A 24,743-nucleotide genomic window follows, 5' to 3' on the forward strand; every position below is an offset into this window, starting at 1 on the left:
CCCTTTCATTACTGTGCCTCCATTCATAATATCTTTCTTCTATCTTGCTATCAACCCTCCCCTAACAATTATTTCGTAGTGCAACTGCTTTGAGGTTTTCCTCCTGTTACACCTTTCACACCTACTTACTCTCTATTTCCTTTCCAGCGTCGAATGACCTCATAGGTCCCAGTGCTTGGCCTTTGGCCTAAATTCTCTAGTCCATTCCTTTCAAATACCTTTGTCTCACCTTCACGATTGGTACCTATACTCGATTTTTTTCCATCTGTCCACCCGCCTGTGGTGTTTGCGTATGGTAACACTGCGTCCCGGCTTCAGATAGTTACGTTATGTGTAAGTTTTAAGTAAATAAAAGGATATCTGGTGTACATTTACAGCTGAAAAGTGTTTTTAATAATTTACTGTATGCAATTCGAAATAGGATATTGTTATTATTGTTGAATGTAAGCTGAATGTCGCTATCTAAAGCCGGGACGCAGTGTTACCATACCCAACACACAGGCGGGTGGACAGATGGAAAAAAATCGAGTATAGGTACCAATCGTGGAAGAAGGTGAACAAAGGTATTTGAAAGGAATGGACTAGAGAATTTAGGCCAAAGGCCAAGCACTGGGACCTATGAGGTCATTCGACGCTGGAAAGGAAATAAAGAGTAAGTAGGTGTGAAAGGTGTAACAGGAGGAAAACCTCAAAGCAGTTGCACTACGAAATAATTGTTAGGGGAGGGTTGATAGCAAGATAGAAGAAAGATATTATGAATGGAGGCACAGTAAAAATAATGAAAGGGGTTGCAGCTGCGAGCCAAAGGGACACTGCAAAATTTCTTGGTAATGCCTACAGTGCACCCCATGAAGTGCACAGACGGCGTTTTACCACCCAACCCCGAAAGGAAGAACCAGACATTCTATCCTGAAAGTGTATAATGAATATTTCGTTGTTATTTCAAATTGCCCCAGAAAGGGGAAGCCATTGTGTTTTTGTGCTGTGAAAACTTAGGTGAGGTAAACAATTATAATTCAATACCAAAATAAACCAAAGGTGGGTTTACAGTATAGACAACTTGTTGCGACTAACGATTGTGGCTCACTCTAACCTTAGACAAAATAAACACTACCGAAGCTGAGACTTGCAGTCCGATATGTTTTAGTGATTGGGGGTTGGATGATCAGCATACCAATTTGCAGCCCTGTAGCCTCTGTAGTTTTTAATGTCCACGGTACAGAACATGAGATGCACTGACAGCACTACTCCCCTACGTAGATTAAGATTGTTGATATTTTCATCAGGTACTGTACATAAGCAGAAACAAACGTCAAATGGTGGGCTTTCAACCCATCATAAATATGGCAGGTTGAGCATATTCCATATAGTAGGCTATTATGTGAAGTATTTTCGAAGACGAAGGGCGTAAAATTGAGTATATCTTAGTTTAGCCAGACTACTGAGCTGACTAACAGCTCTCCTAGGGCTAGCGCGAAGGATTAGATTTATTTTTACGTGGCTACGAACCATTGGTTACTCAGCAACGGTACCCCTACATCTTATTGTGGGATCCGAACCACATTATATCGAGAAATGAATTTCTAATCACCAGAAATACATTCATCTGGTTCCACATTGGCAGAGGTGAGAATCGAACCTCGGACTACCGAATTGGTTGGCGAGCACGTAACCCACCCGTCCAGCGAGGAATAGACAATTCCAGGGCATAATAAACTTGCGAGGAAAATATTATACCTAGTGCATTTCAGATGTAAACGACGGTTTTCTTGTCTACCAACGATTTTTCCCAATTTCTTTTATAATCCCGAGCTTGTAGCTGCACTGGAACCCGGCGCTGCTGTCTCCCCTACCCACTCGATCCCTTACCTACCCCGCCCCACACCATAAGCGGACAACAGGTTCTCAAGGTAGTGGATGTCTCCCCTACCCGCTCAACCGTTTTGCAGCGGTGGGTGGCTGTGTCATGTCTCCGGTACTGTCACCCGGGGGAGGATACCCATACCTATAAGTCCTCACGGGCCAAATTTTGATTGCTTAGGCCAAGATAATTATCCATACCTGCATTAATAATCCCTAAAATCATAAAAGAGTAAGTGAAGGAGGCATAAAAGTTATTTGTTAAGGTGAAAGAAATATGATTAATAAATATGTCATCAATGTAAAGAAGATGTCATCAATGCCTTTTCCCGAAAACAGAAATCAAACTCCGAAGTCTGCAAAAAAAAAAAAAAAAAATATTCTCTGAACTGAAGTAAATAAGAGGTTTGCATTGATGCCGTTTTGTACGAGACAGACCGACAGACAACAAACACCTTGAATAGGAGGACTTGTAGAACATAATTCCCCGACATCATCTCGGCTAAGAAACCATTAAAGGACTGAAGAGAGACTACTAAGAATGAAAGTGCCGGGTACACGGTAATGACTGTTGAACAGAAGCGACAGCTCGTTCCCCTCCATAGGAGAAGAATAAAAACAATATGGTAAGTGAGGATGCTCGAGGAATGGCAATAGCGGCAGCAGGATTGATTGATTCCAAGTTGCTAGATACGCGACAAGTCAAAAACTATAATTGAGAGCGGGTTATGCAAGTGACACAATAAATAAAGAAAAATTGCGCCAAACAATCAAGTTTTTTGCCCGGTGGTGGCCTCAGCCACGGCCCGTAACACTCTTAGCGGAGGCCCAAAAGACTCGCCACGGTCCGGTGGTGGCCTATTTTGTTGGGTGCCTATAGCGCTGCCAGAAGTACGATGATTTCTGACTTTAACCTTGAATAAAATAAGAACTACTGAGGCTAGAGGGCTGCAATGTGGTATGTTTAATGATTGGAGATTGGATGATCTACGTACCAATTTCAGTCCTCTAGCCTCTGTAGTATTTTAAGATATCTGAGGGCGGACGGATAGACAAGAGGGCACAATAGTTTTCACAATCTTCTTTTACAGAAAACTAAAATCAAATCGGCAGACCGAGAGAAAATCCTTACACAGCCTGAATATGAAAAAGAAGCAAAAAAAAAAAAATGTCACTCCTGGCTTTGAGTGGTACACAAGACACATACTAACAGATCACTGGAAGCTAAGATTGGAAGAGGACAGCTTTTGCGTCAGGAATGAAGAGCGAGACACGAGTGCAGAAAAGTATATGAGAGAGAGAGAGAGAGAGAGAGAGAGAGAGACGGGGGGGGGGGGAGAGAGAGAGAGGCAGGCCATTAAGATTTTTTTTTTTTTTCAATGCGTCCGTATAATGGATTATGACCTCGACGACGACAGCGCGGGTGACAATTCACAGATATGAACAACATAACGCTAATAATAATACCGACCAAAATTTTCAGTGTAATCCTTTGTAGCTTCTGAAATCCGAAGCTCACCGCCGAGAGCTCCTCAGCCCCATGGTGAATTAGCGGGCATTTTAATTCTGAACTCGACTGGACCGACTTGGTTTATACGAAGGTGACACCACCTAAATAACTCATTAGATCTGCTGCTCTATACTGCTCACGCCGAGAGAAAGTGCCCGGAATACCCAAATGGCCATCAGAAGCACTTATTTTGCGCATGTTTCCATTTTCATGAAGACAACGGTCGAACACAATAACAAATGAACACACAATACACCAGCAAAACAAGGCCAAGACGGGGACAGACCCTCCGCCTCCCCGTCTAGCCCAGGTTCGCTCGACGGTCGGTTCTCCTACGAAGGGCGGACGAGACTTTAAGCCTTGGGACCAAATGATGGTTTGGCATAATATCTGTCGTAATAGTTAACCGGTCTTCTGGAGAATGTTATCCCCTTCGAATCTCTCTCTCTCTTCTCTCTCTCTCCACCACTTAGTCTCATGCCTTCACATTTCGTTCTCTGGGGTTCATTTTTGAGACTACATATTCCATGCAGATATAACCTTATTCATTCCAAATAATGATTTTATATTCCACTGAATAACTTCTTATCAAAATCTCTTCCTGAGAAATCAGGTGGGATTCAGTTCTGGTCTTGAAATGGAACAGGTTTCGTATTATCTGTAGTACGTAGATTTCCACCACCTTCTGCATGCTCATGATCTTGACTGTAACTATTTCAAAACACAAACGATATATATATATATATATATATATATATATATATATATATATATATATATATATATGTATGTATATATATATATATATATATATATATATATTTATATATATATATATATATATATATATATATATATATATATATATATATATATATCTGTATATATATATATATATATATATATATATATATATAATATATATTATATACATATATATATATATATATATATATATATGTATATATATATATATATATATATATATATATATATATATGTATGTATATATATATATATATATATATATATATATATATGTATATATATATATATATATATATATATATATATATATACCTGTGTAATCCAACACTTCCATCAATCTTTCTATAATTTGCCATAACTTTCCCACTCGAAATTTTTTGGTATGTTAGGAAACAATAAACTGTTTGACATTTTGCTAGCAAACCCTTCTGGACGAAAGGAAACTTACTTGTTCACATTTGTTATCAAGGACTTCAGTGCAACTATACTTTACTGATGTAAAGACACTTACCTGTGGTGGGTTTGCTGAACGGTAGCGCAGATACAATTCATACAAGTAAGAACATCTTCCTTCTCTCCTGATATTGTTCGTAAAGAGAGCAAAATGTACTCACTCAATCAAAGACTGCTGATTTCAGAGAAGTGAAATGTCAGGACATATAGGTAGTCAGGCTGAAGAACATCCTAACCCATGGAGTGAGTGCATTTGGTTTTCTGAACGAACAATGTAAGTAGAGAGGAGAAGATTCTCTTACTTTCAAGAATTATAAGTATGCTAGACGTTTAGCAAACCCGCAGGTTCGTAAGTGTCTTTACAGCAATGAAGTATTCTTGCATTGAAAGTCTTTGATAACATAATTGTGAACGAATAGTTTCCTTTCCTCCAAGAAAGGGTTTGTTATGCATGGGTAACTGACGGAAAAGCAAAATGAAAGGCGCTTATCGTTTCCTAGCTTACCAAAGATGATGTAAGGTATAGGGTTTACGAGTGAGAAAGTCAGGCAAATGATAGAAAGACTGATAGGAGACGGAAGTGTTGGCTTGCAAGGGAAGAGGGGTTTTTGTATATAATGTTTCTGTAATGAGACACGTACGTGAGAAGCTTGAGAGTAGGTGGAATACACGTCCCTAGAACAATCTTATGACAGAATTAATTAAGTCATTGTGGGGAACGCTGAGGGTGCATCATACAGATGAAAGTTTTTGTGAACGATGAAATTGTTCCTATAGTACGTATAAAGTGTGTTTTAGAATCTGTAGGCTGCCTAAATTGTTGGTGGCTTTTTCATATCTTTAAGGGATGGAGTAGTGTGAAAAGTATAAGAAAGGACAGATTATTATAATTATTATTATTATTATATTATTATTATTATTATTATTATTATTATTATTATTATTATTAAAGGAGATTAACCAGCCCAATAAGTCACGCTTGACTCTCGCAAGGCTGGGCCGAAAAATTTGGGAGCGAAAAATATATGAAAAATAAATAAATACAAAACTTATATATATACACACATATATACTACACATACACATAAACACACACATGCATACATACATATATAATTTATGATATATACGAAATCTTTAGAGATGGAGTGGCGTGAAAAGTCTCAGAAAGGACAGATGTCTGTGGAAAGTTCTGCGATAAGAAAATCAGTCGTGTAAGGAATGTGCAATGGTTGGTGTTAGCAGATGATACTGTGTTGATTAGGGACAATGATTGAATTGCATATAGAATCTAGGCAAAGCCCAAGCACTGAGACCTATGAGGTCAATCAGCACCGAAACCGGGAACTGACAGTAAGAAGGTTTAAAAGGTGTATCGTAACAGGAGGTAACCTCGCAGTTGCACTCTGCAAGAATTGTCAGAGAGGGTGGAAAGTAAGATGGAGGAAAGAGAATGTGAACAGAGGTTCAGAATAAGGAATGGAAGGGGTTGCAGCTATAGGGCCGATGGCGCGGTGCAAAGAACCTTAAGTAATGCCTACAGTGCACCGCATGAGGAATCAATCGTTAGGAGAATTGTGTAGCAAGATGGAAGTGTATTTGCAAATGACTTGATATGAAACTCGATATGTCTGTGGACTACAAGATAAGAATGTAATGAAGTATTTTGGGGCCATCTACTTACATAAGCCGTTGCTGGAGCTAACAGGTGAGAAATTTGGAAATAATTAGAGGAAGCGGTTAAATTAATCAATTATATCTTAGATTAAATAGACCACGGAGCTAATTAACAGTTTTCCTAGGGCTGGCCTGAAGGATTAGATTTTTTTACGTGGCTAGGAACCAACGGACCTACAGCTCATTGTGGGATCCGAACCACGTTATATCACCAGAAATCAATTCCTCTGATTCCGTACTGCCACCAGATGGGAGCGAACTCTGGCTACCAGACTGGCAGTCGAGCACGCAACCGACTCATCCAGTGGGGAACTAAGAGGAAATAGTGAAACGGCAATAGTTAACTTTGAAAGTTAACCGTAACTACAACCTAGCTCAATGTCCAAGTCTGTCTACATGATTTATACCCGAAGTGTTTCTGATACTAATGTTAATATTCTTGTTTTAATGTAATAAAAATCAAGTACCTTGCTTATCGCAATAACTGTCATAATTCTTCGAAGTAATACCATACAAATGATAGATGTCTATACAATATACATATTTGAATATATGCAATTTTCATCACATCACCGTGATTCATATACGTCCATTAATCTACAAATGTCCTTCAATATCGAATTCGCTCTACATCGGAATTGGAATATATTTTCATATATTTTAACCGAAGGGGAATTTTTTAGCTGATTATAATTTCGTCCTCTCGTGGATTCGAACCAGCGCACAGAGGGGAAATCAGGAGTTTAGTGACGTCTTTACCGACTCGGCCAACAAGATATCCACTACACACACACACATATATAATATATATATATATATATATATATATATATATATATATATATATACATATATTATTTATATATATATATATATATTATATATATATATATTATAAGTCCTATCACATTACCGTGATTCATATACATACATCGAGCTACAAATGTCCTTTAATATCTAATTCACTCTACCTCGGAATTATATTTTCATATATGCTTAACTGAAGGGGAATTTTATTAGGCGATAATAGAAATGTCGGCGTCCAGGCGCGAACCCAGGACACCATACAAATCCAGGAACGTCAGTTGAAGCTTTTATTATCGCCTAATAAATTCCCCTTCAGTTAAGCATATATGAATATATTAATTCTGAGGTAGAGTGGATTAGATATTAAAGGACATTTGTAGCTCGATGAATATAATATATATAATATATATATATATATATATATATATATATATATATATATATATATATATATATATATATAATATATATATAACACATAGAATCGCATAGGAACAGACCTGACATATGATGCAACTTCAAGGCTCGAAAATTATACATAGATTTTAGATACGTAAAATACCACTAATATACCATAAAAAAATGCTTAAAAAATACCTAAAAAAAAAAAAAAAAAAAAAAAAAACGGAAAACTGAAGAAACACCTACCAAGGCAAGAGAGAGAAAAAAGTGACTTAAAAGAGAAAGGAAGGAAATAAACGTATGAAAATGGAATGTCAACAAATAATAACGCTATAAACAGTTGAGTGGACGAGAATTGGTTATATTTAGCGCAAGTACCAGGTTTGGAGTCATTACACTTGAAGAAATAAATTACGATTACTTTAAACAAATCTAAATTACAATCATAATTACATTGGAAATGGCAATTACATTACAATTACTTAACAAATTCAATTACAATTGCAAGGGATGTGGGTGCGAGAGTAAACGCTAATCTTGGGAACAGGAAACAGTGTACTACCTAGTCCTATCTACTTCCAGAAGTGTATATAAGTGACAGAAGAGCGGAGGCCATATTAAGCATCCCATCACTTTTAACGGAGCCCGACCCTTAATACTCTAATCTTATAATTACAATTAAATTGCAATTACTTACTATAATTAAATTTTCAATTACAATTACACGAAATTCTGTAATCGATTATATTTACATTTAATTACAATTACTCATCCCTGGTAAGTACTCTTGTTGGTTCTACTTTGGCTCGTTAACTTCGAGGTGCCATAGTACTAAACAGAATGGCAAATGTAAAAGTAGACGGCCGCACAAAGATATCGTTTTATTAATATAAAATTTGTCGACCACCTAATATAGAAATAGGGTGTATATATACTTTGATCCCCCGAGGGGCTAGTACTAAACTCGGCGTCACAAGGAGCTCTCGCCATGTTTTAAGTACTAACACCTGAGTAGGTGACGCGTAGATAAGCCAAAATAGCCACCTATCTGTCTTTTCGGTTGCTTCATTTTTATCACAAAAGAGACTAAAACCATCAACTCATCGTACTTATAGGGTGATCCAATCATTTTAAAATTCATCTATGTCCAAGCGGGTACCACAAATAACTGAAAAAGACGATATAATATATATATATATATATATATATATATATATATATATATATATATATATACATATACATATTATATAAATATATACTATATATATATATATATATATATTATTATATATATATGCATATACATATATATATATATATATATATATATATATATATATATATATATATATATATATATATATATATATATATATATATTACATATGTTTGTGTCGTGGACATTTTTTTAAGAGTTACAGGCCGAGTGAAATTAAGATATATGAATTATTTAAATAAATTAAGAACGGAGATATGGTTTGATGTTAAAGTTATTCTGAAAATCACTAACACCAAAGAACACTCATGGTGGAAAATGCAAACCAACAGCTCCGTATTCTCTCACATTCCACTTTAATTAACCTTAAATTGTTATAGATCGATGGTGTTTGGTATTCTCAGTTTTTCTGGACTGAAAAAGGGTAAGTTAAAAGAAAGGCAGTTGTATAAATTCTATTTTCATGGTTACACCCCTTTTATACAGTTCTTAATTCTAATAATATCTTAATTTAATTAGAATCTACGAATTCGGCTTGACCATAGCGTTCTACTTCAGTAAAACTAATAATGGATTTGTGTCTTATATTTTCGAAAGTATATAATACCTGCTAACAAGCATTCAAATACCAGACACCCCACAGAAAGTGTTGTACTAATAGCTTAACGCAAATTAGCTTATGAAAGAGTTCAATGTCTGCCGAGAAGAGACTTCTCAACCTTACAAACAAAATAAGGATACAATCCCACCAATCACAAAGGTAATCTCCTCTGTGGCTCCGCCCCTTCTCTTTCTCATTGGATCTCGCATCCATAATGCATTGACAGAGGAATTTTCATAATTTATCTGCACGAGAGGAAAACACTGAATATGTGACGGTTACGATTTTGCAGGAAAACCACAGAAGTCTGATAACACCGATATCCCGGATTTAACAGACGACTGCCTACAAACACGAACGATGTCATGACATGTCATCACGAAGCCCCAATATCGAAAGAAGACTAATTCCCTTTATGAAGTAGTATTAGATCTGACAACGTGTCAAAATAGGGGAATAATTTCCTTTTACCTAGTAAATGAGTGAATCGAGTTCAATGGCAAAGTGAAAGTACCCCACGAATTACCTACAGCATCACGCCTAGTCAGGGGCCCTACCCTAGTCTCTTCGAGGGGAGGGAACTGAGCTTAGTGAGTGGCCCCCGGGGTCTCGTGACGAAAGCGATGCTGTGAATCCCCTACTCAAGCAGAACGACGTCAGATGCCGTTCAGGTGGTAGGGTCTTAGTGGAGCTCTCACGCTCGTCCTCGGACTTCGAGTCGCCACCGGTGTATCCCAAGGAGACACACTGGAACTTCCAAGATAACCCCGACGATATATATATATTTCTGTCACCCGATTCTCATCACTAACATATTCTTGAAACTGGAAGGAATTTCTCACTCAAGAAACTTCACTTCACACCAGGATGTGATACCCAGTGACAATGACGCAACACTTTTTATGTTTTAGCCTTTTTCGTTGTTGACAAAAGTTTAAGAATTTGTAATGTTTCACGCAAAATCCATTTCCCTGACATAAAGCAATTCATGTACTTAAATATGTCACGATGCAAGTTGTATCATAATTATGAGAAAACTCGCCTTTCCTGTCTCCACACTTTTTAACATCCCAAGCACAATATACATTCCTCAATAGCTTATTCACATTCGACTATACCTGGACAGTACTACATCTTGCCTCAAGAGAATCCATACCACTTTATTCGCAAGGAAAATATTCCGCCTTTCTAAGTCGACTATGACGGCTTTCTCACACTCGCAACGACACTACCTCAAGCTCTTGCAACTTGTAGGTGACGACAGTAGACCAAATTTGACACACTCATTTTACAGTAACAAATTGACCTTCTTTACAATGGTTCCTCGTGCTCAAGATCACTTCAGTAACCAAGGTAAGTTGGCGGCCATTTTAGTTTTACTTATTGTTGTCGGTATGATCGTCCCATTTGAAAAGTGTGCTGGTTGTTTGGGTAACAAGTGAGTATAGAGTTTTCTTACGCCGTGAAAAAAAGCAAAAAACTAGCGATATCTTTTTCTTCGAGAATGCTCAAGAGCACACTAGACTTTCCGTGTACGAGTACGTAGAATCATGTCACTTATGCCGACAGAACATACGTAATTTTTTTTCTAGGCCCAGATCTGGCAAACAGTCTCAATAAACTATTAAACCTGATACAGCGTCGTTCATACATCACAACGATACATAGCTAATACTCTTAATCGGGTATATATTACATTATATTTTCAAAAGGAAAATTCTCCCATGGGCCATATATTTCTACACTGACTGACTCAATAAAATGAAATTGTTATTCGCCGGAAACACAATGTTACAATCAATGAGATCGAGTATTTCAATTCGTGGAAAACTCGGTGGCCAGTTTATTGAGCGACCTTAATAAATTCTTACGCTTTAAAAGGTAATGAAGACGACACAATACCGTGAACAAGATTGCCTAAAATGTTTCATGCCGCTAGTAATAAGCAAGAGGATACAACACGTTGTGGTCTTATCAGTCAGATTCTGTAACTTCCGTTAGAGCGAGATAATACGGAATCGGCACCCCCCTTTTATCATTCCACGAGCACATGTAGGCTACACATGTTCGATAGAACGAGAGGGATCATATATATATATACATAATATATATATATATATATATATATATATATATATAATATATATATATATATATATATATATATATATATATATATATGTATGTTATGTATGTATACTCTTTGCGCAATGCTGAGCTGTCGTTCGTTGAAGAATGAATTCCTTGAGCTATGGATGTTAGATGTTTGTTCGGCACATCATTTGACTATATATATTATATATATATAATATATATATATATATATATATTTTTTTATATATATATCTATATATATATATATATATTATTTATATTTATTATATTATTTTATTATAATATATATCTATTATTATATATTTTATTTTGTATATATATTAATTTATTATTATATATTATATATCTATATAATATATATATATAATTGATATATATTATATAATAATAATTATTATATATAATAAATATTATATAATATATATATATATATAGATATATATACATTATATATCTATATCAATATATGTATATATTATATATGTATATTAATATAATATATATATATATATATATATATATATATATATATACTATATATATATAATATATATATATTATATATTGTGTATGTGTGCTTAAAAAATCACAGTAGATGCACGTGACTTTATTAAATAAGCGAATACCACAGGAAAATGATAGGCAGAAATCCTGGCGCTCTCGTCAACATTCGTTCCTTGACAATGACTTAGTAAAGACGAAAAGCGCTTGGATTTCTGCCTATCATTTTCGTGTGGTATTCGCTTTATATATATTATGTGAATGTTCATCACTTTCTCAAGCATGACTTCTTTAGGATAACACGTTAATTTAAGCCACGAATGTTGTTCCATATCTCATTCACTTCCGTACAAATAGCTTACGCCTAAGAGGAATTAATGAGTATATTTCGTCCTCGCCAGGATCTACACCGTTGCCTGGCTGAGAAACAAAGGCCCTCAAGAAAGGTATAATAATAGCTAAAATCGTATTCAAGTTATGTGCTTTGAACAGTTATTATCCAATGATAGCTGCTGCCGAGGTTTGTTGCACAGGGTTAAGATTTTTTTCTTTTATGTCACACAAGCTTAACTATTGGCAATAAGCCACGGATATCGTTTAATATCCAGTTCCCTATACCTCGGGAAGGTATTAACCCGGTATGTCTCCACCTCCTTATACTAGTACTAGTACTCCAACATGGCGGAAGCTCCTTGGGACGCCGTGTTTTAGTACGAGCCCCTTGGGGATCAATGTATTATATCCTCCCATTTCTGTACTGTATTGTCAACAAATTATATTAATAAACGATCTCTTAGTGGAGCAGAGTTGATATCAATTTATATCTCTTGGGAACTGGATAATGAACAGTGATGTCTTATAGATCTAAGCCAGGCAGCAGTTCAAATCCTGCGGAGAACTATACTCTGTTTTTTTCCATCTGTCCATCCGCCTGTGGTGTTTTTGTATGGTAACACTGCGTCCCGGCTTTAGATAGTTTACGGTATGTGTAAGTTTTAGGTAAATAAAAGGATATCTGGGTGTACATTTGCAACTGTAAAGTGTTTTAATAATTTAATGTATGCAAATTAGATAGTTATTTTCAGCTTACATTCAACGATTATAATAATACCCTATTTCGAATATTAACGGTGTAATTCGCATACAGTATATTATTAAAAACACTTTTCAGTTGCAAATGTACACCCAGATATCCTTTTATTTACCTAAAACTTACACATAGCGTAACTATCTAAAGCCCGGGTACGCAGTGTTACCATACAAAAACACCACAGGCGGATGGACAGATGAAAAAAAAAAACAGAGTATAAGCTCTAATCAATTATATCTTCCCCTTTCCCGTAGGGGTAGTGCCATCATAGGACCACATGCGGTGAACTGAGGCATTATACCATCTTCCCTTCAGACGTAGCTACATACAACCCCCTTTCATTCCTTTTACAATACCTCCGATCATATTTCCTTTCTTCCATCTTACTTTCCACCTTCTCGTAACAACTGATTCATACAGAAACTCCGAAGTTTTCCTCTTGTTACACCTTTCAAACCTTGTTACTGAATGACCTCATATATATCAGCGCTTAGCCTTTCTCGTAAATTCCATATTCATATTCCAATTTAATTCCCCTTGGGTGCAAGATAGTCCCATGGTATAGTGAATTGAAAATTGAACTACATTTATGGCTAAAAATTTGTCTATTAATATATATATAATATAATATGATATATATTATATATATATATATATATATATATATATATATATATATATATATATATATATATATATAAATACTAAGCACATGACCACGTGTTTCCCTGAAATAAGTTTCTGTCTATCACCAGGACCAAATCCCGTTCTTTCAACCGGTCAGCCGGTAACGTTAGCCCTGGCATCTCATTTGAGAGACCGGAGTCCGGTACCGAGTGTGAGCCATAATCTATTTCGGTGAAATGCGCGTTTATTTATTATTTCCATTTTAGTATATATATATATATATATATATATATATATATATATATATATATATATATATATATATATATATAATATATATATATATATATATATATATATATATATAACTATATATCACTATAATTTTTATAGAGAGAGATAGAAAATTCAAGAAATATCTGGCAAAATAGTTAGTAGATTCAGATAGAAAGCTTGGTAGCGTTTCAGAGAAAGAGAGAGAGAGAGAGAGAGAGAGAGAGAGAGAACGATTACTGACTTCCCATACAAGTCCCGGGAGATTATGGTGAAACCTCTGTATGTATAGGCTTGGCCAGAATCCTGAAGGATCATGTGACCGGATCCATAATTCATGCGTTGTCTTACTTGCCATGACAAAGTGAACCGTTGATGTCAATACATTCAGTATATTGACGGAACCAGTTTTTGATTATGATAATTGAGATTTTCGCGGATGATCTTTTGACTGATATATTCATATTCTCTCTCTCTCTTCTCTCTTACTTTCATAATTTCAGTTGATGTATGCATGACATTTTAATCGTGCATTTTGACTCATCAAGAGCACGATAATTCACACATCAACTTGAAATGAGCGAATCAATTTACGAAACGACTGAGAAAATAGTTCGAATTTTCAAATTCATCGGCTAGCGACTCACAGCAGTTATGCACAACTTAACAAAGCAATATATATCATGATTCTCGTATGGGGAGATTGATATGAACCATAATTCATTTTGTAAAACAATAATATAATAATAATATTGTTCTAAGGGGTCCACAATAATAAAAAAAATTGTTAAGAGTTCGTGTATAATTTACAAACGCTTTACAAAGCTTTCGAACCCCCTTCTCTGGGTTCATCTTCAGTCCAAATGAATCATTCATTTGAACTGAAAATGAACCCAGGGAAAGGTTCGAAAGCTTTGTAAAGTGTTTTTAAATTATACACGAACTATTCACATTTGTTTTTATTATTGTGGACCCCTTAGAACATGATATATTATTATTATTCCCAAATAATAATAATAATAGTAATAATATTATAGCTGTTTCAACGGCATTTAATTATATAGAATCTTCTCAAATCTTCTTATCTTTTTTTCATAAGGATGTAGCTGGTGTATCGAAGAATTGAGAAGATTCTATATGAATTAAATGCCGCTGAAACAGCTATAATATTCAATGCTACTGCCTTCGAGAAGGCCTCTTTCCTAATAATTAATAATAATGATAATAATAATAATAATAATAATAATAATAATAATAATAATAATAATAATATAATGAGGACGGAGATGGATAACAAAGCCTACTTGATGCCAATGACCATGGAGTGGAAATTGATGCGAACTTCTGTGACGGTATTATGATATAGGAATAGTTAGATAGGATTTAGGCCAAAGACCAAGCGATGGGACCTATGATCATTCGGCGCTGAAATGGAAATTGACAGTCAAAAGGTTTGAAAGGGGTAACAACAGAAAAACCTCGGCAGCTGCACCACGAAACCATTGTTAGATAGGGTGGGAAGTCATATGGAAGAAAAGAGAATAAAAAACGGGGTACAGTAAAATTAATGGAAGGGTAGAGTAGCTAGCGACCGAAGGGACGCCGCAAATAGCCTTAAGTAATGACTACAGTGCACCGCATGACGTGCACTGGCGGCAATACTTCTCTACGGGAGATATTATGGTATAGCAATACAAGAAAGAATAATTTTGAATAATGCGAGGTAACTCCCGTTAAAAAAAAATTCGGTTTAGTGCCGTGAGTGCACCTCATGCGGTGGACTGTAAGCATTACTTAAGGTTCTTTGCGACGTGCTTTCGGCCCCTAGCTGCAACCCCTGTTGTTCCATTTACTGTACCTCCTTTCATATTTTCTCTCATTCATCTAACAATTGATTCATACTGCAACTGCGAGGCTTTCGAGCGCCTCAGTGGCGTGGTCGGTATGGTCTTGGCCTGCCACCTCGGTGGCCGCGAGTTCGATTCTCGAGCATTCCATTTCAGGAGTTAGAGATGTGTATTTCTGGTGATAGAAGTTCACTCTCGACGTGGTTCGGAAGTCACGTAAAGCCGTTGGTCCCGTTGCTGAATAACCATTGGTTCCATGCAACGTAAAAACACCATGCAAACAAACACTGCGAGGCTTTCCTCCTGTTACACCTTTCAAACCTTTTACTCTCAATTTCCGTTTCAGATGTTGAATGACCTCATAGGTCCCAGTGCTTGACCTTTGGCCTAAATTCTATATTCAATTCGGTTCAATTCAATAACGTGAGGTAAACTATCCAAACTACTCGATACAGACTATTACTGCGATATCATCGTTAGCAGGGGACGCAAGTGTTTATAAACCCATTTTTCAAATCAAAGCAGAGTTTTCTCTATGAGCAGCCCGTAACAGTAGATGATGACTGGAATGAGAAATGATGGTGGTTATAAATGAAAGGAAGAAAAGGACAGGCAGGGTTACAAACCCCATTAAACCTTACGGTACCCATCAGTATGAGAGAAAGTTTTACAGCAGAGAGTCCTGATTGAGTGTTAGAAAATCAGGAAGGAAATGGAAATATTTTAGCTCAAGAAAAAGCAAGAAACTCTTTTGGAGAATACTCCAAAGAATTCATCATTCTCTCTTGTGGAAATAAAAATTTCCTATGTCATATTGAATTTTAGCTGCTTATTCGAATCGAACAGCAGTTGCTTTTGAAAGAGGATTTTGTATGAGGTGTGGTTGTATGACTTCCAGCAGTGCCTTCCTGTCGACAGGTTTCCCTGTCAACTTCTCGAAGAGAATAAGTATCCCTTCTACTGTGATTGTAACACAGTCACTGGCTGTTTCATCTCTCTCTCTGCTGGCACTGGCTGGAACTCTGGAGGAGGAAGGAGTTGGGGTTGGGGAACAGTGAGGGAAGGGAGAGGGTCGGTTTTTGGAGGAGGTGGGATGGGATTTGGTGAAGGTGATGGCGTAGGTACTCTTGGTTTCGGTGTGTAGTCGACTTTCTTTCTTGGTGTACGACGTTGTCTATGTGGTTTTGGCGGCAGTTGTTGCTGTGGTGCAGTGGGTATTTGCTGTGGCTTCGATGTCTCTTGTTTAGATGGCTTCAGAATCGGCTCCTTGGTTATAATAGTTTATCTGTAAAATTCAAATATATACACCAATTTTGGCTCTGTATTTGATCTGACCTCCATAGGCGCTCTACTAGCCTGTCTAAGTAGCACGGAAAAAGCCGCTATTCGGAAAATAGAGAAGAATCTACAAGTGTAATGCTGTGAAGTAGCCATTTACTTTTAATAAAGTATGCTTGAGAGAGGGTCTGCTTCCTAAGTACAATAATAATAATAAAAAGAACATTGGAGACCCAAATCTCCACAGTTATCGATGAAGGAAAATCGAGCAGTTTCCCGAAAGCTTTCCGTACAGATTTATCTTGCATAACTGTGGAGATGTCTTTCTCCAATATTAATATGTACTATTATTTTTAATCAAGTTTTTACATATATAAGCAAGAAATGCATAGAATATGGACATAGGGGAAGTTCGCCGGCGTTCATACCCACATTTCGAAATAGGATTAATAGGGCCATTTCATGTTCATTGAGCGAATTTCAATCAAGTGTTCGTCTCGCTCCTTCGTGTTGACTATAGTAGATTCACATCAAACGTACATTTGATGTCTAGGCCAGTCTCTTACAACGCTCCTGATTGACTGTTCATAAGCCACTCACGAGGCTGGAAACTCTCAGTCTCTCTCGAGAGTTCACATAGACAGGATGTATGTTCCACCTCTCCAGAAAGACGTTATCCCTCAGGAGAAGTGGAACACATATCCTACCCATGTGAACTCTCGAGAGAAACAGAATTTCCAGCCCTGTCATTGGCTTATCAACAGCCAATCAGGAGCGTCGTAAGGGACTGGCCTAGACATCAAATGCACGGTTGATGTGAATCTACTATAGTACTATATCCCCTTGGCAGGTTATTCTTAACTACCACTAGAGGTCTAGGCATCAGTTTCATTCTTATCACTCTTAACCATTCACATATGGTTTACTTGCATGAGGAATCAAACGGAAGATATATTTATGCACTTTTAATTATAGAATTAATCATATAAGCCTAAAGTTAATATATTTCTCCACAATTCTAAACGTAACAAGTAGACCAAACCAAACTCGAGTAAAAATTTTAAATACCTGAATCAACATTGGCGCTATCATGCCGAGGTAAACGTTGGTTCGGTATAGCAGAGTCCTTCGATTTTTTTTTTTTCATTTGAATTTGCAGGGCAGTAGTTAATTAAGCAATTCATGCCTGAGGTTTCTTGCATAAGTACTTTGTTGAAAGTGAACCGAACATCTGCAGAAGTTATCCACCTCCTACATTCCGGGATCTCTGGGGAAACGGTGAAAGCTTAACTTTTTCCATCTCTGTGTTACAGCATCCATAGATAGCGTATCACCAATGCAATAACGTACTCCGTTCCAAAATCCCCAAGAACTGTCAAATTCGTGACAACTTCCGCCTAGCTGTTGCGACATGCAACCGATGAGAGCACCGTGTGACGTCATGCGCCGGAGTTGAAAAATCGACTTCAGCGTAATTCGCCTTATCTTACAGCTTGAGTTCAACGTTTAATCCCTCTCTCTCTCTCTCCCTCCATGGCGTAAGAGTGAATCAACTAACGAATTTTCCAAGATACGAGCCGTGGCTCGGTCGAATTATGATGTGAGCAGAGATCAGAGTTAGAGATATAGTGTGCTAGCGAGCGAGCTTATACCCACCCTTCACTAATCACTATTATAAGTCTAGTTAACCCACAGTCTCGCTGAGCTTTCTTCAGTTCTCGGGGGAGAGATATGTAGATAGTGACATACCAAGACGAAACCACCGAAGCCGACTGAAACCAACAAATATTAATGAAGACAAACGTAATTTAAGGTAATTAAGTCCGTTATAAGAACGATACTGAGTTTTATAAGCTATAAATACGGTATATTCCATCCATACATCGTATTAAGTGTATAAAATACCGACTAGCTCAAATTCGCAAAGAGCTTGTCAAATGCTTTCCGTTCAACTACCTACCAATCAACAGCCTTTCGTTTTTCTTGATCGATTTTCGTTCGTTATCCGGTATATCCTAAATGATCTTCATCACGGCGTATTTTACTCCAACTACGAAAATGGGCGCCATTTTCGTCGCCCTGGAGAGGAAACGGGGTTTTAATTTGGCGCAATTTCTCCTCGAACTTGGACGATGAAGTTACGGTAGCTCCACCAAAGGCCCAGTAGGCTGATGTTAGATAATGGAATAAAACGAATCAAACGAAGTTATATAAGGATTAAATACGTTAAAAAAACGATAATAACAAGTAAATGACTTCGAAAAATATTGCATTTCGCCCAAAAAGCCGTATTTATCGAATGAGTAGGCCAAATATGCATACTGTGTTCACTGAACACGCTCCTGAACAGACCAGAATAGCACAGTCCCCACGAACTAGGCCACCACGAATGCATTTGGTAATTGAAATACATGAATGGTAACGAAATATAAGTGTAATAAATTTATTTTCAGAGAAATGAGAACGCTAGAGCGAAAGAGGATAAAAGTGTAGCATAGCAAGTTAAATTCAGTAATAAATTGTAGATTAAGTGCGTAGCGAGTTAGTTATCAAGGGAAGAGCATGAAATAAAAAATTCCCCATCCTGCTGACGCGATGGTAACCCACCGAGGTACGATATTCTCTGGTAAAGGTTCAGTCAGTAATGCATTTGATATATTGTCTTCGTTTCAAGAATGTGTTTGAACATTGACATGTAAATTTTGCAAATAGATCTTAGATTCCGATCTCAGTTTAACAGAAAAAGAAAAAAAAAACTGGTTGTTCTGGTCTGTGTAGAAAGTAAATTGAAAACTTCTGCAAGGATTGTACTATACAAGGCGTTTTTTTCTTGACAGCTACTAGAAAGGGACCTTTGGTCTTTCTCTATTTGCATGACTGGTATGAAGAACGTCTGGATTCTTGGATCTCTTCTAGGTAAACACAAATGCCCTAAAACAGGTTGCACTGAATTTGTCATTGTTATAAATACACGAGGTCTTACGAACAAATACCTGATGGGGTAGATGCGAGTCAAAAGTTAACATCCAGAATTGTTAAAGCTTCAGACTCGTTCAACAACGTTCCACCCACTGAAGGGGAGGATTGTCTTTTCGTTTTACTGGAGTTCAGCTTCATACCACACCACCTATATACACCATTTCCTGATCCGTTTCATGTTCCGACTGAGGCTCAGTGCGGCTTCATTTCGCTTAAGTGGAGACTTTACTATACCCACACGTGTTGCATCATCGACATATTGAATAATCTTATTTTCCAGGCCAACAACCGTATCATTGTATACACTATGAATAACAGGAGGCAAGTGCTTTGATATAAACCAGTGTCCCTCATCATTGTTGATATTGTGGTTTTACAGTTTGGCTTAGATATTGTTCCCCCGTAGACTAATTTCTCAAACAAAATCCTTATCTTGAGAAATACAATGCATCTGAGTTTTTTCTGGTATCTGGCTTAAACCTTGGCAATGATTTCAAAAACTCCTCTCAGTCTGTTCAGCTGCGTTTAGAACCACTTCTCGAATATCCTCAATTTATTTTTCTGCAGCAAAATTCAGTTCAAGTTTTTATGATGCTCGACGTTATTACGAAACTGTTGACGATGACCTTCTCATGCATAGCTGTGCTTCTAAAAAAATTTAAAAAAGGAGTTTTTAATAACTTCATAACTCAGTTCTCCTTTCAGGCTGCAAATGATACTAACTGGTCCCCGACTAATTGGGGCTTAATGAGCCACAACCATTGTCAAAGTGGCCACTTGTGCTTCGTAGTTTTAGTTCGTCTTGAACGAACTGTGTTGTTCCTGACGTCAGTTTTTGAATATAGTCTTGTATTTATTTCTTTAAGTCTCTCTTTTTCCCTAATTCAGCATTCATGTTTCCTCTCTAATGGTTCGAACCTATTATTCGTTGGTTTGGCGAACCCACTTTTTGTTGTTCGTACCAACTTTAAGTTGGTTCGAACCTACTATTCGTTGTTCGAACAAACCCACTAAGTTGGTTCGAAACTACTATTCGTTGGGTCGAACCCACGCTTTGCTGTTCGAACCCACGCTTTCTTGGTTCGAACCCACTCTTTGTCGGTTCAAACCCACTCTTCAGGTGCGAAACTCTCTCTCACTGGTTTGAACTTGACAGTTATCCTTAAAGAATCTACGTCTGATGGTGTTAAGAGTCACTTAGGCATCAGATCAATTATCACTTATAATTCCCCTTCGGTGGTATTCCCAAATTAGAGTGAATTGGATATGAAAGGGCACTTGTATGCTTAATGTTTGAATATAAAATATTAGTGATCTGATAAAAGTGCATAGCGTGTATATATATATATAGATATATATATTAGATATATATATATATATATATATATATTATATGTATATATATATATATATATATATATATATATATATATACATATATATATATATTACATGTACAATATATTATATATATATATATATATAGATATATATATATATATATATATAAATCAGCACAATTCGAGAATAAATGATTCAAGGGATGTATTATGTTGTACTCAAATGCTTATCTTTCGAAAAACGCGCATTTCCTGATCGATAATTTCTACCACACTCCAGAGAGAGAGAGAGAGAGTGAGAGAGAGAGAGAAAGTTAGTAACACGCTAACAGAATGTACCAACTTTTCAGAGTCACCATTGCATCATCACAAAACTTGTTCGTTTTTAAATTTTCCATCAGTTATTCAACAGGAAGAGATCTAGAAGCCAATCCATAGGGCGATAGTACCCCACCCATACGGAGAATTTAACTGTTGCGTGGTAACTATGGGATATTAGTTTTTTATTTTTATTTTATTTTTTTTTTATTCTGACACGTAGACCAATCTGACCGTACTGAAAGGTCACCGTCTTGTAAGTTAAGAGAAAATCACTCAAAACTCCCAGCGTATTCATTCCTTAATGCCTTCAAATGACAAAAGAAGACTGTAGAGCGAGTCTAAAAAGAGACTCGTTGAGAGAGAGAGAGAGAGAGAGAGAGAGAGAGAGAGCCAAAATACCATTTGCTCCATACTAATGACATATTGTGAATTATTGACAAGACATTATTTGATTTCGTGATTACGCTGCCACCCCATATTTTCTGGACACAACAAAGGAATTTCCTGGAAAACAACCCGGGAAATTTTCTGGAAAAGAGAAATAATTTTGGAAACCAGATAAATTTCCTGGAAACAAACTAAGAGAAATTTCTTGAAAAACAATCAGAGGAATTCTTGAAAACCACCTGAGAAATTTTCTGGAAACAGTTTTCTGGAAAACAACCATCGAAATTTCCTGAAAACGACCAGTCAAATTTTTCTGGAAACAACCATCGAAATTTCCTGGAAACAACCAGAGAAATTTCCTGGAAGCAACCCGAGAAAATTCCTGGAAACATCCAGAGAAATTTCCTGGAAACATCCAGAGAAATTTTCAGGAAACAACCAGAGGATATTTTGGAAACAACCAGACAAATTTCCTTTCTTGGAAACAACCAGACAAATTTCCTGGAATAACCAGAAACATTTTTCTGATAAGCAGAGAAATTTCCTGGAAAACCAGCGAAATTTCCTGGCAACAACCAGAGAAAGTTCCTGGAAACCAGAGAAATTTCTTGGAAACCTGAGAAACTTCTGGAAACAACCATACAGATTTCCTGGAAACCATACAAATTTTCTGGAAACAAGAGAAATTTCTGGAAACAACCAGGGGAATTTCCTGGAAACCAGAAAAATAAAAAGTTCTTACCACAACGATAAGGTCACCGAAGTTGTTAAGGACAACTCAAGCAAGCGAACGAGTCTCTACCAAACATTAAACGACGAACGGTTCATCTCGTTATGCTAATGCCATCCACGTCGGCAGACCCCGTCAATAAAAGAAAGAGAGCAAGAGCACAAATTCCTTTTCTGAATTCATTCGATCTTGGTTCGCCAGTTCTCTATGGTTCCACCCTCATTAGAGAGCTCTCGAAAGCTGCGGTCTCGTGGCCCATTTTGCGAGGGATCCCACAATAGGGGAGGAGGGGGGTTGCTTTCATGCAGTTTCAAGAAATGCCACTTCAGTTTTTCGCGCTCCGTTTTTTCTTCTTCTTGAGGCAAGCTCTTCAGAGTCGCAATATAGGGAAACTGAACTAAAGATCAGGGGTTGGTGTGGGGGAAGGGGATGAGGGGGACAATACAAGGCTAAAAGGGTTGGTAGATCAAAGAGGAACTGTTTTGGTAACCGCTTAAAACTTACTGATACAGGCAAAAGTGTAAATTTGAAATCGAATATTGCCAGTAGCGTAATCAAGCGGGTGTAATATGAATCGTGGGATTTTTTTTTTCCCAATCCTCCCTTTAAAAAAAAATGATATATACAACTACTTCAGGGAAAGTGTAAAGAAATACTTAAAGGACTGCTGTTTATGAATAAAATACAAATATTTCTCAAAAATCAAAGCTCTTCTAACTGCAATATCTTGCAAAAACAAAAAATTAAATTGCACAGCACGGGATTAGAAAAAAATAAAGAAAAAACAAAACAGGTATTTTCTTGAAAACTAGGCAACTAGAGAAAAAACAACAACAGATCCATCACGTAAATCTGGCTCAAACTTGTTGACCTTGTGTATGTTAGAAATTAAAACATAGAACCAAGGTAATGGGCAATCTAGTGCTCTCTAAAACTAGTGAACCAGCGTTTTAAGCACTTGTTAGGCGTGATCGGTATGCTTTTAGCCTGCCACCTTGATGGCCGCGAGTTCGATTCTGGGGCATTCCACTGAGGGATTACAGATGTTTATTTCAGGTGATAGAAGTTCACTTTCGACGTGGTTCGGAAGTCACGTAAAGCCGTTGTCCCGTCGCTGATTAACCACTGGTTCCATGCAACGTAAAAACGCCATACAAACAAACAAAACAATAAATTTGGTAGGGCATGACCATATCTATTCCGTAATTAGCCAGGGAGTTATTTTAAAAATTTGCCTACCAGGTCAACCTGAGAGGTTAAAGTATAGGGTAAAAATATATCTATTCCGTCAGTAGTCATGATGATATAAAAAAATTTTGTCGTCTACCAGGTTAACCTGGGAGGTCAAAAGTGTGAAGTAAAAAATGCAGTAGGCGTATTGGACCCAACTAATTTATTCCATGTGGGGGAGAGAAATGTGTTTACACGTAAGCTGTTTTGGTACGTAACCGAGGCCTAGTGTTAGGTTGTTTGTATGGTGTTTTTACGTTGCATGGAACCTGTGGTTATTCAGCAACGGGACCAACGGCTTTCACGTGACTTCCGAACCACATTCAGAGTGAATTTCTATCACCAGAAATACACATCTCTGACTCCTCAATGGAATGTCCGAGAAATGAACTCGCGGCCACCGAAGTGGCAGGCCAAGACCATACCAACCAAGCCACTGCGGCGCTTCCTAGTGTTAGGTGAGGCGAGCTTATGCAAGCGACAACAAGCACGGAACTGTGAGGGTGAAACTTGTTGGGTAAACTTGTGTTTGGATGCGAAACTCAAAGAAATAATCGTGTTCAACACATGACTGCATATGCTGCATAGGATTTTTAAAAGGAGGAAGTTAGTGGATGTTAAAGTTGACGTTAAACTAGTATGACAAAGATAGTTAATAAACATTGTAATCTATTTGAAGAAGACGAACATTCCTTACCTCAAAGCAGTGTCCGATATAAAGCTTTCTT

At 37.0% G+C, this 24,743-nt stretch overlaps 1 long non-coding RNA gene across 2 annotated transcripts in view; it reads left to right on the plus strand.

The window, feature by feature from the left end:
- Positions 1-10,065: 10,065 nt before the first annotated feature.
- The window catches only part of LOC135211988 (uncharacterized), a 168,530-nt gene continuing 153,852 nt past the window's right edge, over positions 10,066-24,743 (plus strand). The window contains exon 1 of one of the 2 annotated variants that reach the window (XR_010313797.1): positions 10,066-10,650. This is a non-coding gene — a long non-coding RNA (uncharacterized LOC135211988). The remainder of the gene's footprint in view (positions 10,651-24,743) is intronic. The other variant, XR_010313799.1, reaches the window with a different exon arrangement.

This window comes from Macrobrachium nipponense, chromosome 40 (genome assembly GCF_015104395.2).
Source record: "Macrobrachium nipponense isolate FS-2020 chromosome 40, ASM1510439v2, whole genome shotgun sequence".
In the NCBI taxonomy this organism is placed as follows: domain Eukaryota; kingdom Metazoa; phylum Arthropoda; class Malacostraca; order Decapoda; family Palaemonidae; genus Macrobrachium; species Macrobrachium nipponense.